General features: G+C 37.6%; 1 non-coding gene across 1 annotated transcript; it reads left to right on the top strand.

The window, feature by feature from the left end:
- The first annotated feature begins 9,285 nt into the window (after positions 1 to 9,285).
- Positions 9,286 to 9,389, top strand: LOC112095453. Its single transcript, XR_002903820.1, has one exon. It is a non-coding gene; the product is annotated as a small nucleolar RNA R71 (small nucleolar RNA).
- Positions 9,390 to 13,882: the final 4,493 nt, after the last annotated feature.

Raw genomic sequence — 13,882 nt, 5'->3', positions numbered from 1 at the left:
CGCGGATGAACAGTAACACGGTTTGACCCGACTTTGAACAGTAACGCGGTTTGACCCGGATGAACAGTAACGCGGTTTGGTTGAAAATAATCCTGTGTGATGCATGCACCGTACGCGAGATTTTTCGTCCACTGATATGCTGCCACGTCACCATCAACAGTACATAAGAATTTTAGTCCAACAGGATCGTGACACCTCATCAGTCAATGCCACATCATCGGTCAATGCCACGTCATCATCCGTCTATGTGAACAGTGTCGTGAACAGTAACGTATACAGTACCGTACACGTGAATAGTACCGTACATGTGAATAGTGCTATTTTTCCTTTTATGCTCCTCCTAAGGTTTTCGACCGTCCTGAGTTCAAAAGTGATGTCCGTTTTGCCGTTTGATCTCTCCTTTATTGTGAAATGACTATAATGCCCATAAAATACATAAAATACTTAATTAAAATAAAACACATGTAATTAAATCACAAGAAGGTTAAATATATAAAAGTAAGGGTTGTTAGTAAGACTTAAAATGTAAAAAGACGGTTTTCTCCTTTATAAATATGCATTTTCTAATACTCAACACACCCCCCAACCAGCTTATTGCTAGTCCCTAGCAAATAAAGCGAAAACAAAATTCAAATTCAAAATAATTTTTTTTTTTTTTTGTTTTAATAGAAACACTCGTATTTATTCCATCAGATTAATGATAACACTCAAATAAAAGTATAAGCATTATCTCCAGTCTAAAGCAACATCACACCCACATCAACCATCCACATGAATTAGCCCAGTAGACTTTGTTTTAGCTACTCTCAAGAATGACATGTCAAACCCCAAAATCTCACTGGAAGTAGTGACACTCTCACAAATAAATTAATCCCAATAAAAATAGTCACTCCAATGAATGGTAATTGAGAGAGAAAATAATAAAGAAGTGATATCACATGCTCTCACCAAGATGAAATAAATATGCCCTCAGCTTAGAAATAATACGATCTCAAGTCAAATAAAATGTTAGTCAACCCACTTTATTTATCTTTTTTTTTTTTAATTATGCATCACTACATCTTTTTAGCCCATATAACTAGCTTCTACTTCAAACTATAGTTCCCTAAAATCAAGAAGGACTTTTATTAGGATGAAACGTAGGCTAGGGACATGGCTAACAAAGAAGGAAAATAAGGAAAATAAAGTGTATGTTTGAGAAAAATGCAGAGAAATTTTTTTTTTTTTTTTTTGGAAGTTGCAAGGTGGATTTCACCTATTTTTATTCTTTTGAAACAACAACTTTTGTTTTTGTTTTTGTTTTTGTTTTTTTTTTTTGTTTTTTTTTTGTTTTTTTTTTTTGGCATAACTTCACTGAACAACATAATTATTTACATTTTCTCAAACATAAATAGGTGATGGAACTTATAAGACATCGGGTAATACTCCAAATCGGAGTGGGTCAAGATGATAAGTTGACAAAGAAAATGTTTTTTTTTTTTTTTTTTAAAGGCTCAAAAGGGTTAACTATGGATATTTAATAAAAGGGATGGCTAGAAAGGCTCAAACGGATCAAAGATGGCCTTTCCATCGTCTTTTAGGGCTCTGAATAACCTTCCATATCTACTAGTTAGATGGGCCTCCAAATGTAGCAACACACATTTTTTTTCTTTTTTTTCTTTTTTTTTTTACCATTTTTTTTAAAGGGTTAACTCAAAAGAAATGTAGAGATCGTGTATAAAATAATAAACTGCTAAGCTGTATAGAGAATGGGCAAAAGGGTTACTCTTCAAGAAAATGATAGGCTCAACAACTCACTTGGCACTTATTTATGACATGTTCATTCCTTCAAGCAACTCATATTTGTCTCCGACATCAACATGTAAAGTAGCAAATATAGCGTAACATCACTTAAGACCAAAGATAATACAAATAATAAAATTTGAAATTAATCATGTCATCCAATGTTAAAACAAATAACACAAATTTTTTTTTAACAACATTCTACCCCCCAACCTATTCTAAACATGAAAGAAAAATATGCATGCAGAAATGTGAAAATGATGTAGAAAAATTTATTAGAAAAAGAAATTTTTTTTTTTTTTTAACTAAGAAGATGCGTTTCTAGAGGCACGACACTCCATATTCAGCCATCTTCGACTCAAAAATTGGAAAATATATATTTATAAAGGAGAAAGAGGAAGAAAACAATTTTTTTTTTTTAAAACGATGAAGATGCGTTTCTAGAGTAACTACACTCCATATTCAGCCATCTTCAACACAAAACGTTAGCAACAGTTAGTTTCTACAACAAAAAAAATAGTAAAAACTTAACCAAGATTCCACAATTGTCGACTATTCCCTCCCCCCAACCAGAACGAAACATTGTCCTCAATGTTTTAAAGGAAAGAAGTAGAGTTTAGAAGACATCACCTGGGTGGTGCAACACAGAAGAAAATATTTACAGGCGGAGAGTTAAATCTAATTTGTACTTCTTACTGCGGCTACTGTTACCATCATTATTTGGTCGCTCCAACACAAAGGTCCAGGGGTCTGGCTCCGGTTTATAAGCTTGTAACATATCAAGTAGCTCATTAGCAGTGTGAGCACAAATAAAAAGTTTTTTCACATTAGAAGGAATGAAGTAGTTTTTTATTGCATGGTTAAGAAATGCGATAAAGCCATCATAAAAGTTATTGACATTTAACAAACCGATGGGTTTCTGGTGGATGTGCAGATGGGCCCAAGATGCTAGTGTCATAAGTGCCTCTAGTGTTGCAAGATCTCCTGGAAGGAAAACAAAAGCATCAGCATAATTAAGCATTTCAGTTATTCTTTCTTGTATACCTGAGACGACTAACTCTTCTCCAGTTGATGAATCAGACGAACTGCCCAATGGTTTTAGGACTCTTGGGATGATGCCTAACACTTGACTTCCTCTGATAAAAGCTGCTTCTGAGACCATTTTTGATAACCCTCGATTACCTCCTCCATACACCAAGTGTAAATTTCTCGCTGCTATGCTTCGACCAAGATCTATGGCTGCCTCAACGAACTCTTTATGTTTGCCATAGATAAATCCAGAAAGCACACAAATGTTCTTGAATTGTCTATTGGGAGTAGCTGCCATTGGAATATTTCTCAAAAACAATTTGTGAGTGTTTGACAAAAGAAATCACATTTAAGAGTCTCGGTGATAGTGGGTCATGGTTGTGTATGAGGTAATATGTTAGTGTCAAATAACGCGTAAAGCACGTGGCTCGCAAGTCAAAAAGAAAACAGTAAAAAGGAAAAAGCAAACAGTAATAAAATTATTAAAGACAATAATGCAAACAATAAGACAATAGTGAAATAAAATAACAATAAAGTAAAAGGATATTTACAGGTAGTTGCGACTGTGGCTCACATCTTCCTCTGGTTTTACGTCCAGAAACGGCTTGAACGCCCTCTATGGGTCGAGGATAGGCTTCCTATCCAGTTTTCTTATAAACTGGCAAACAGGGTCGTTTATAGTCAGATTCCCGAGACTATATCGTGCATGCTCTTTCTGGAATAATGGCCATAACTGGAGAATCGCTCCTTGCACATATCCACTGGGATGCGTTTCAAGAGACAAAAGGATATCATCCAATGACTCCTTATTCAAGCCATCCCTAATGAATTGAATCTTATCTTCCCTGTTATCAGACATCATTCCTAAAGAACATGGGTTTTTATTGCAACTCATTCTGGCACACTTATGACAAGCAACAGAAATTCTTCGAGCTCGTCGTTTTCTTGCATAATTTCCTTTACCACAACCAGGCATGTATGCAATAAATTTAGGAGGTAACTCACCTGCTAATCGTACTTTAGCCTCGATTAACCAACGGATGTCTGCAGGTATGTTATTCCTCATGAGCAATCGCATGCGTTCAGATCGGGCTTTATAGATCGTAAGGAGGGCATTCTGAGGAAGTGAAGGGAATCGCTTGTGAAGCTTCGCTAGAATCTCGTTTCTGTCCATACCTTCGCCTCAGAATATCAGTTATTATGGGAAACTGAAGTAACCGACTTGATTGTCACGGAGTACCGTTATCCGCCACTTCACCGGGGTAATAAACTAAAGCACACAAACAGAAAAACAAATTAAAACACACAAAGAAAATCAAAATCGTCCTCGTATTGAATTTACCTCAAGCTCCAACTGGATGTCGTAAACACTTCTCTCAATATCTCTGAGTTGGCTTTCTAAACCCTCAACATAGGCTACTAACTCTGGTGGTTGTAGAGCCCAAATGCGATGTGTTTTACAAAATTGAATCTGCCTTTTGAGATGAGTTTTGACACGTTGAAGTGGTTTAAGAATGTTCAGGAGGAACGGTCTAAGTATGGTACTCATGATTAACAATGATAATGGTAAAATAAACACACTTATGCAAAAACAATTTCAATTAGCAAAAGAATAATAATAAAAAGAAAGAAAGAAAAATCAAATCAACGAAAAGAAAAAAAAATCAATTCAAATTTGGTGGGTCACTCAAATTTATTTCGGTGTCTTCTTCATGTGGTTGGTACTCTAGATATGGCTTTAATCTTTGACCATTAACTTTAAACGTGACACCATTCTTTGGGTCTTTAATTTCAATTGCCCCATGTGGAAAAACAGTATGAACAATAAATGGGCCAGACCAACGAGAGCGTAACTTACCTGGGAATAGGTGCAAGCGAGAATTGAATAAAAGCACTTTCTGACCTGGAGTGAACGATTTTCTCATAATTTGCTTATCATGGAAGACTTTCATTCGTTGCTTGTAAATCTTGGCATTTTCGTACACGTCATTGCGAATTTCTTCAAGTTCTGCCAGCTGTAATCTTCTTTCTGAGCTGGCTTGCTGCATGTCAAAATTGAATTTCTTGATGGCCCAATATGCACGATGCTCGAGTTCCACAGGTAGGTGGCAAGCTTTTCCATACACTAGCCTGTAGGGTGACATCCCAATCGGGGTCTTGAAAGCCGTTCTATATGCCCATAAGGCATCATCAAGTCTTAATGACCAATCTTTTCTGTCCGGCCTCACCGTTTTTTCTAATATGTGCTTTATTTCTCGATTGGAGATCTCAACTTGGCCACTGGTTTGCGGATGATACGGGGTTGCCACTTTGTGTGTGATTGAATACTTTGTCAAAAGTGCTTTGAATGCTTTGTTGCAAAAGTGGGCACCACCATCACTGATTATTGCTCGAGGGAATCCAAAGCGTGAAACAATGTTGCTTTTTAAAAATGCTATTACCACCTTGTGATCATTGGTCCTACATGGAATTGCTTCTACCCATTTTGATACGTAGTCAACACCAACCAATATGTATTGATTGCCAAAAGAAGGGGGAAAGGGTCCCATGAAGTCGATACCCCATACGTCAAAAATCTCAACCACTAAAATTGGATTTAGTGGCATCATGTTCCTTCGTGTAATGCTCCCCATTCGTTGACACCTATCACATGAAGAACAAAAAGTGTAAGCGTCTCGAAATAGTGTTGGCCAATAGAAACCACATTGTAAAACTTTAGTCGCTGTTTTCTTAGCACTGAAATGGCCTCCACAAGCTTGTTCATGGCAGAATGAAAGGATATTCTGAATTTCATTTTCTGGGACACATCATCTAACAATTTGGTCTGCACAATACTTGAACAAATACGGGTCATCCCAAAAGAAATTCTTTATTTCCACAAAGAATTTGATCTTGTCTTGCTTGGTCCAATGCTCTGGAAGTTTACCTGTAACAAGATAATTAACTATATCAGCATACCAAGGTAATACTTCCACACTCATTAATTGTTCATCTGGAAATGACTCATTTAATATTAATGGCTCTGTAATTGTGTCAAAGTGAAGACAAGAGAGATGGTCCGCCACAACATTTTCTGACCCTTTCTTATCTTTGAATTCCAAGTCAAATTCCTGCAAAAGTAACACCCAACGAATTAGTCTAGCTTTTGCATCTTTCTTTGTGAGAAGATATTTAAGAGCAGCATGATCTGTGAATATAATTATTTTACAACCAATGAGATAAGATCGAAATTTTTCCAATGCAAACACTACTGCTAGCATTTCTTTTTCAGTAGTTGAATAGTTCAACTGTGCATCATTCAATGTCATACTAGCATAGTAAATAACATGAGGAATTCGATCAACTCTTTGTCCTAAAACTGCTCCTACTGCATAATCAGATGCATCACACATAAGCTCAAATGGTAAGCTCCAGTTTGGGGCCTGAATGATGGGTGATGATGTCAACAATTGCTTTAATTTTTCAAAAACCATAAGACATGAATCATTAAAGATAAAAGGTACATCCTTAGCAAGTAAGTTGCATAAGGGTCTAGAAACTTTGCTAAAATCTTTAATGAAACGTCTATAGAAACCAGCATGCCCAAGGAAAGATCTTAGTTCTCTGACTGTTTTGGGTGGAGGAAGATTAGAAATGAGATCCACCTTGGCTTTGTCAACCTCAATACCTTTGCTTGAAATGATGTGACCGAGAACAATACCTTGTTTTACCATAAAATGACATTTCTCCCAATTTAAGATCAAGTTCTTCTCGATACATCTCTGCAGAACTAGTGTTAGATGATGTAAACATTGATCAAACGAGTTGCCAAAGACAGAAAAGTCATCCATAAAGACTTCAAGGAATCGTTCAACCATATCAGAAAAAATGCTCAACATGCATCGTTGAAATGTAGCAGGTGCATTACATAATCCAAATGGCATTCTCCTATATGCAAATGTGCCAAAAGGGCAAGTGAAAGTAGTTTTCTCTTGATCTTTTGGTGCTATGGGAATCTGATTATATCCTGAGTAACCATCTAGAAAGCAGTAAAATTCATGGCCTGCTAATCTATCAAGCATTTGATCAATAAATGGTAAAGGAAAATGGTCTTTACGTGTGACAGAATTCAATTTTCTATAATCAATGCATACACGCCATCCTGTAGTCACTCTAGTTGGTATCAATTCATTATCGGCATTCGTAACTACTGTGACTCCTGACTTTTTAGGGACAACTTGTACAGGACTGACCCATGAACTATCAGAAATTGGGTAAATGATACCTGCATCTAATAGCTTAAGGACTTCAATTCTAACAACTTCTTTCATATTAGGATTTAACCGACGTTGCATTTCCCTAGTAGATTTAGCATTTTCATCGAGGTGAATGTAATGCATGCAGTCTACTGGATTTATACCTTTTATATCTGCTATGGTCCATCCTAATGCTTCTTTGTGCTCTTTTAAAACATCCAACAACTTACCTTTTTGTTCATCGTTTAGGGATGATGAGATGATTACCGGCAGAGTACTTTCTTCTCCCAAAAATGCATATTCCAGAGTGTTGGGCAATGGTTTGAGCTCGAGTTTCGGTGGTGATTCTGATGATGGAATGAGTTGCTTCTCTGATGGTGCTAGTTGCTCAACTCTTGACTTCCATTTATTAGTGTCCATAGATGGTGCTGAGTCAAGCAGGGCATTGACCTCATCAACCGATCTGTCAATATCAAAATCAAAACCAAAGTGAGTTAAACATGTTTGTAAAGGATCATCACTAAGGTTTGAAACAAAAGTATCATCAATTAATGCTTCAATTAAATCCACATCAACAATTCCATCATCTGCACTGTGAGGTTGTTTGGCAATGTTGAAAATGTTTAGCTCCATAGTCATATTGCCGAAAGACAACTGCATATTTCCAGTCCTGCATTGAATGTGAGCATCCGCAGTTGCCAAGAAAGGTCGGCCTAGAATAATGGGGATGTGCTTCCTTGAATCCTGTATTGGTTGAGTGTCAATTACAATGAAATCAACAGGAAAATAAAACTTGTCTACCTGGATAAGCACGTCCTCCACAATACCACGAGGTATTTTCGTGGACCGATCTGCAAGTTGTAACACCACTGGAGTTGGGTGTAATTCTCCCAGTCCAAGTTTCACAAACACAGAGTAAGGCAATAAATTTACACTAGCTCCTAAATCCAACAAAGCATTCTCAATTGTGTGGTTCCCTATACTACATGAGATAGTGGGGGAGCCTGGGTCTTTGCATTTTAAAGGAATTTTATGTTGGAGTATAGAACTAACGTTTTCTGTTAAAAATGCCTTCTTTTGAACATGCATGTTTCTCTTTTTAGTACACAAATCTTTAAGAAACTTGGCATAAGATGGAACTTGCTTTATAGCATCAAGTAAAGGGATGTTAACACTTACCTGTTTGAAGATTTCGAGAATCTCACCTGTAGATTTTCCCTTTTTTCCTTTCGCTAACCTCTGAGGAAATGGAGCTTTGGGAACGTATTCTCGTGGGTTGGCTTCTTCTCTCTCCTCCGGTGGTGAGTCCTCAACGTTCACAGGTACAATTTGATTTTCCTTTGTCACCGGCATCTCCACTTTGTTGTCGATTTCTTTTCCTTTTCGCAAGGTCATTATTGCTTTGACCTCTCCATGCTGCTGTGGTGAACTGGTACTCGCTTCATGCACTCCTTTAGGATTAGGCACTGGTTGACTTGGAAATTTTCCTTTCTCAACAGTCATTGCCAAGGTCTGAACTGAAGAAGCGAGTTGTCCCACCATCTTCTCGAGGCTTGAAACCGATTGAGCTTGTGAGTTGAAGCCTGCTCTCAACTCATTTCGTAGTCCATCAATGGTGCGGTTCTGTTGCTCAATCGTGGAGTGAGTAACATTCCTGAAATTCTGGAATGCATCCTCCCATGGTCTAGGTTGAGAGTGGTTCTGGTTCTGATTGTATGGTCTAAATGGTGGTTGAGAGGCTTGAGAAATTTGAGGAATTGGTTGCATTGGTGGAGCTGGAGCTGCTGGTCCATTCTGTTGGAGTCCTTGAGACCATGAAAAATTGGGGTGGTCTCTCCATCCAGGGTTATATGTGTTGGAGTATGGGTTGTAATTTGATGGCTTTCTCATTACACCTATGGCATTGGCTTGATCTGAGTATGAGTCATGGTCATGTGGTTCTGTTGATTTAGCAGTCGATAACGATGCTATTTGTCGAGCAAGACCTTCAACCATCTCCTTGACTTCTTTGATTCCCGAAGTTGACTCGCCAATTTGAACCTCATTTACTCCTTTAATTCTTCTAGTATTCCTGAGTGATCGACTCCGTTGTTGGGAATTATCCGCTTGTCGCTGGAAGAATTCCCAAATTTCTGATGCACTTTTTGACATTAGCTCTCCTCCACTTGTTGCCATTAGCCATTCTTGCACATTTGGTAGTAATCCCTCCAAAAAGTATTGACATTGGTGCCATTTTTCGTACCCATGATGTGGACACTTCAAGAGTAGCCCATTAAATCGCTCCCATGTTTCAAAAAATTGCTCGTCCTCTCTCTGGGTAAACTCCGAGATTTCCCTGCGAATAGCATTGGTTTTATGCACTGGAAAATATTTATTTAAAAATTTTGTAACCATTTGTTCCCATGATGCAATGCTATTAGCAGGCAATGTATTAAGCCATGAACGAGCTCTATCTTTTAAAGAAAATGGGAATAGTCTAAGTTTAACATCATCATCTGAAAAATTCTCATATTTGAATGTTTGACAAATGGCATGAAAATCATTCAAATGATTATATGGATCCTCATTTTCTAGGCCATAAAATGTCGGGAGACAATTTAACACACTAGGTTTTAATTCAAAACTCCTAGCAGCTACATTTGGGTATCTTATGCATGACGTGCTCAAATTAGCTAAGGGACTAAAATAGTCCTTAAATGGCCTCTCCTGTGGTGCTTGTAAATCCATTTTATTTTTAACGTGTTTGTGTGTGCGAAGTGTTTTTTCTAATTCAAGGTCTATAGGTTCAAGATTAGGTAATAATGACCTACGACCATGCATGCAAAATAAATAAAATAAAAATAAAGATGCAAACAAAACAAAAAATAAAGATGGGAACAAAACAAATAAAAATAAAGAAGAGGGAGAAATTACGATACTAACCTTATTGCGCTATTACAAACTTTCTATAAAAATATACAAAAATAAATACGTGAAAGAAATTAACTAAAAATTAAATTAATAAGATAAACAAAAAAAAATTACAAAGAAAAATAAATGGAAAATTAAATTACAAAATTTTACAGAAGAGAAAAAGAAAAAAAAATACTAACCTTTAAATGCAGATTCAATTTTTTTTTCTTTTTTTTTTTTAATAAAAAAAATACAAGAAAACAAATAAAAGAAATTATTCACAAAAATTAATTCTATGAATTAAAATTACTTACCTCCCCGGCAACGGCGCCAAAAACTTGTTGTGCAAATTTTAATGTACTCGCAAGCGCACGAATCTATTGTAGTATAGATCTATGGTGACGAGTGTCGATCCCACGAGGAGGTGGATTTTAATTGTGTATAGAATTAATTTTGTAAATGGGTTGTTGGATTTATGGTGGAAATGATTTGGTATATGCTAAAACTTAAATTAAAATGGCGAGAATAAATTCTAAAATTGGAATTGCAATGACGAGAATAAATTGAAGATAATTCTATTGAAATGACGTACTTGGGTATCTGGATCCGTATCAACATGCATCATGGGCTAAATAATCCGTATTAATGCCAATTAAATCATGAGGGGGGAATCCACACCTCATGAACCACGCTCTAATCAATATGGTGCTAAGGGCTTATTGTGCCAAATAATAATAACCTTGTACTAGGGGGCCGGTGAAACCAAGGCGGTACTAGACAAGAATATTATTATTTGTCGACGAGAAGTCAAAACATCCACAAAAACTAGAGGGGAAGAGAAAATAAATTTACCAAATTAAGCCCATGACACATGTTGAGACTTCACCTTCAACCCAAGCTCGAACGGAAATTAGCTACTCATAATTGAACTAGGGGCAAAATGGAAATTTATTAAAATACGAAGAAAATACAAGATGGAGAGGGAATTACAGAAAATAGATCCCAAAAATGGATTCAGAGATATCAAATTAGGGGGGGGAGGCCCCTTTTTTATAGATACATGGAGTAAATCATGGCCATCGGATTAAAAACAGTTTGGACGCTCAGGATTGCGCCACGTCATCAGTCAACAGTCCACGTTTGACCACGCGGATGAACAGTAACACGGTTTGACCCGACTTTGAACAGTAACGCGGTTTGACCCGGATGAACAGTAACGCGGTTTGGTTGAAAATAATCCTGTGTGATGCATGCACCGTACGCGAGATTTTTCGTCCACTGATATGCTGCCACGTCACCATCAACAGTACATAAGAATTTTAGTCCAACAGGATCGTGACACCTCATCAGTCAATGCCACATCATCGGTCAATGCCACGTCATCATCCGTCTATGTGAACAGTGTCGTGAACAGTAACGTATACAGTACCGTACACGTGAATAGTACCGTACATGTGAATAGTGCTATTTTTCCTTTTATGCTCCTCCTAAGGTTTTCGACCGTCCTGAGTTCAAAAGTGATGTCCGTTTTGCCGTCTGATCTCTCCTTTATTGTGAAATGACTATAATGCCCATAAAATACATAAAATACTTAATTAAAATAAAACACATGTAATTAAATCACAAGAAGGTTAAATATATAAAAGTAAGGGTTGTTAGTAAGACTTAAAATGTAAAAAGACGGTTTTCTCCTTTATAAATATGCATTTTCTAATACTCAACACCTGACATTCCTAACTCTCTTGAAAGGAGGAATGAAGTAAGGACTGCCAAATATATACGACGGTCGGTACGGACACCCAAGCTTACTAACGCCGGGAGGTGCCTCCGTGAATATCTGTACACTGTCATCACTTATGTCCCCATATACACTGTACAAGGACATAGAGGTGTGCTCGTCGTCATTACCAGCATCAGTATGCGTACCATAGCCAGCATCAACGTTCGGACCATAGCCATCTGGGGCCTGTTGTTTCGAGGAGATGAACATATTAACATAAGTTCGGGTTTGAAATCATAATAACAATCCGAAAACGTATGGAACTTGCTCACCATGTGCGAGGGGCCAAACGGAGAATCACCGTACGCGCCCTTTGAAGCACCCGCGCCAAACGAAGCCATAAACCCCATGACCGCTGCTCTATATTGTTGTGCTTCTCTGCGTTCCGCCATAATTTCTGACCTCAGTTCATTAATGGAACTGTGTCCAGTCTGAAGTTCCGACCTCAACTCGTGAATGGAAGTCTCTATTTTATCCAGTCGTCCAACGAAATAATCATTGCGGAACTTAGTCCTTGCCTACAATTTACGCAAATAAGTAAGTAATGACAAAATGCCGGATAGGTATATGTGCATTGTAAATTGAAGTTCCGACAGAAGTTACCTTTGGCTCATTTCTGTCATCTGAATCATGTGCGGATTCATAATGGTCGTCGGCAGCACCGACATCCTCAACAGGACTCTGCTCCAGTCTTATTTCGCTCGTGGGGTTAGGATCCACCTTGTTTGGCCCTATACTGGATGGCGCATTGATTGAAGGCTGGTGCTGCACCAAGTAAAACAGAAAATAGTAAATACCAAAAAAAACAAACATATAAATGACTTTGCATCCGGTTTTCAATGATACTGTAGATGATACCCACATTACGGACCCAACTTGGCAAATATGGCACGTAATCATCAACACTCTTCCAATAATTTGTGGCTCTCTCCTTTGCATCCGGTTTGAGGGTTTGTAAAATGGTACCATCCTGTCGTAAAGATTACCAAATTTCCAATTAGTATAACCATATATTATGTAATAGTTATATACAGACATACATATAAATGACTTACAAGACGCTCGTTCAGGTATGAATACACTTCGCCGAAGTTAATATCTGAAGAAGCCACAGGCTTCCATCGCACGATCCGAGGACCATTCCTCCTAATTTTCTCCACCCACTCTAATGGTAGTCCTTTAATCGCTTCAAAAATCCATGCCTTCAACAAGGAAAGATATGAAGTAAAAAAACGTGTCATTAAATATTTATTATAACAAAACTAAGTTATAAAAAAAACTTCTTCACTCACATGCACTGCTGACGTAAAGCCGTAAAAGTTGTATTTCTCAATTCTATGCAATGGATTTTCTGCGCTTGCCTTCTTAAATTTTTTGGCTTTGCCGTTCAATACATTATCAATGCTTTTATATATTGTTTCCCATGACAAACGACCCCACGTAATACTTCGAAAGTGATTTATGTCAACTACCTCATTAAGCAAATTGAAATTGATTTGACAAGGATCCTTTCTTCCATGTAGCACTCTATCGGCAAAGTAAAACATGGCAATTTTTAGCGCATCGGTGTCATTCATAGTCTTGAAGTGCAAGTTCATAAATATTTCCTCGAACTGCCCAAGATTTATATCGCAATTCATGCCTCCAAAGTACTTATTAAGTAACCTATGCTTTGTTTTATGCTTCGTCAGGAATACTTTTTCGCCACAGCAAAGTCCCGTTACAAGGCACCACTCTCCAATCGATAGCCGTATCAAATGGTCGCCAACTTGAAACCATAACTCATCTTTGTCATTTCCATCGCCATGTGACACTTGCCGAAGCAATATATTGTGCACAATTACGCCACTGAACGGATAGCTCTGGCACTGTAGGAAACGCCCAAATATATTGTTTTTGAACAGTTGCAACTGTTGCCTTGTTAATTTTTCCTGGATGGCATTAACAACGACATCTAATTTGCACATACTCGTGATACGCCCAGGGAAGTGATCAACATAAAGTATCTTCATCATTCCCGGTTCGTTAATTGGTCCGGGTGGGTTATGCAATGCTAATTTTGATTTGCCCATTTATCTGGTACAAGTTAAAAGTATCACAAATTAAAAAATTTTGAACAAAAGAAAAAAAAATTAAGGCAACACTACGCACTGCCTCTTGGTGC

The sequence above is a fragment of the Citrus clementina genome, unplaced genomic scaffold, assembly GCF_000493195.1.
Source record: "Citrus clementina cultivar Clemenules unplaced genomic scaffold, Citrus_clementina_v1.0 scaffold_9, whole genome shotgun sequence".
Classification (NCBI taxonomy): Eukaryota; Viridiplantae; Streptophyta; class Magnoliopsida; order Sapindales; family Rutaceae; genus Citrus; species Citrus x clementina.
Note: the sequence above shows the minus strand (reverse complement) of the source record. Positions and strands in the feature narration are given on the sequence as shown.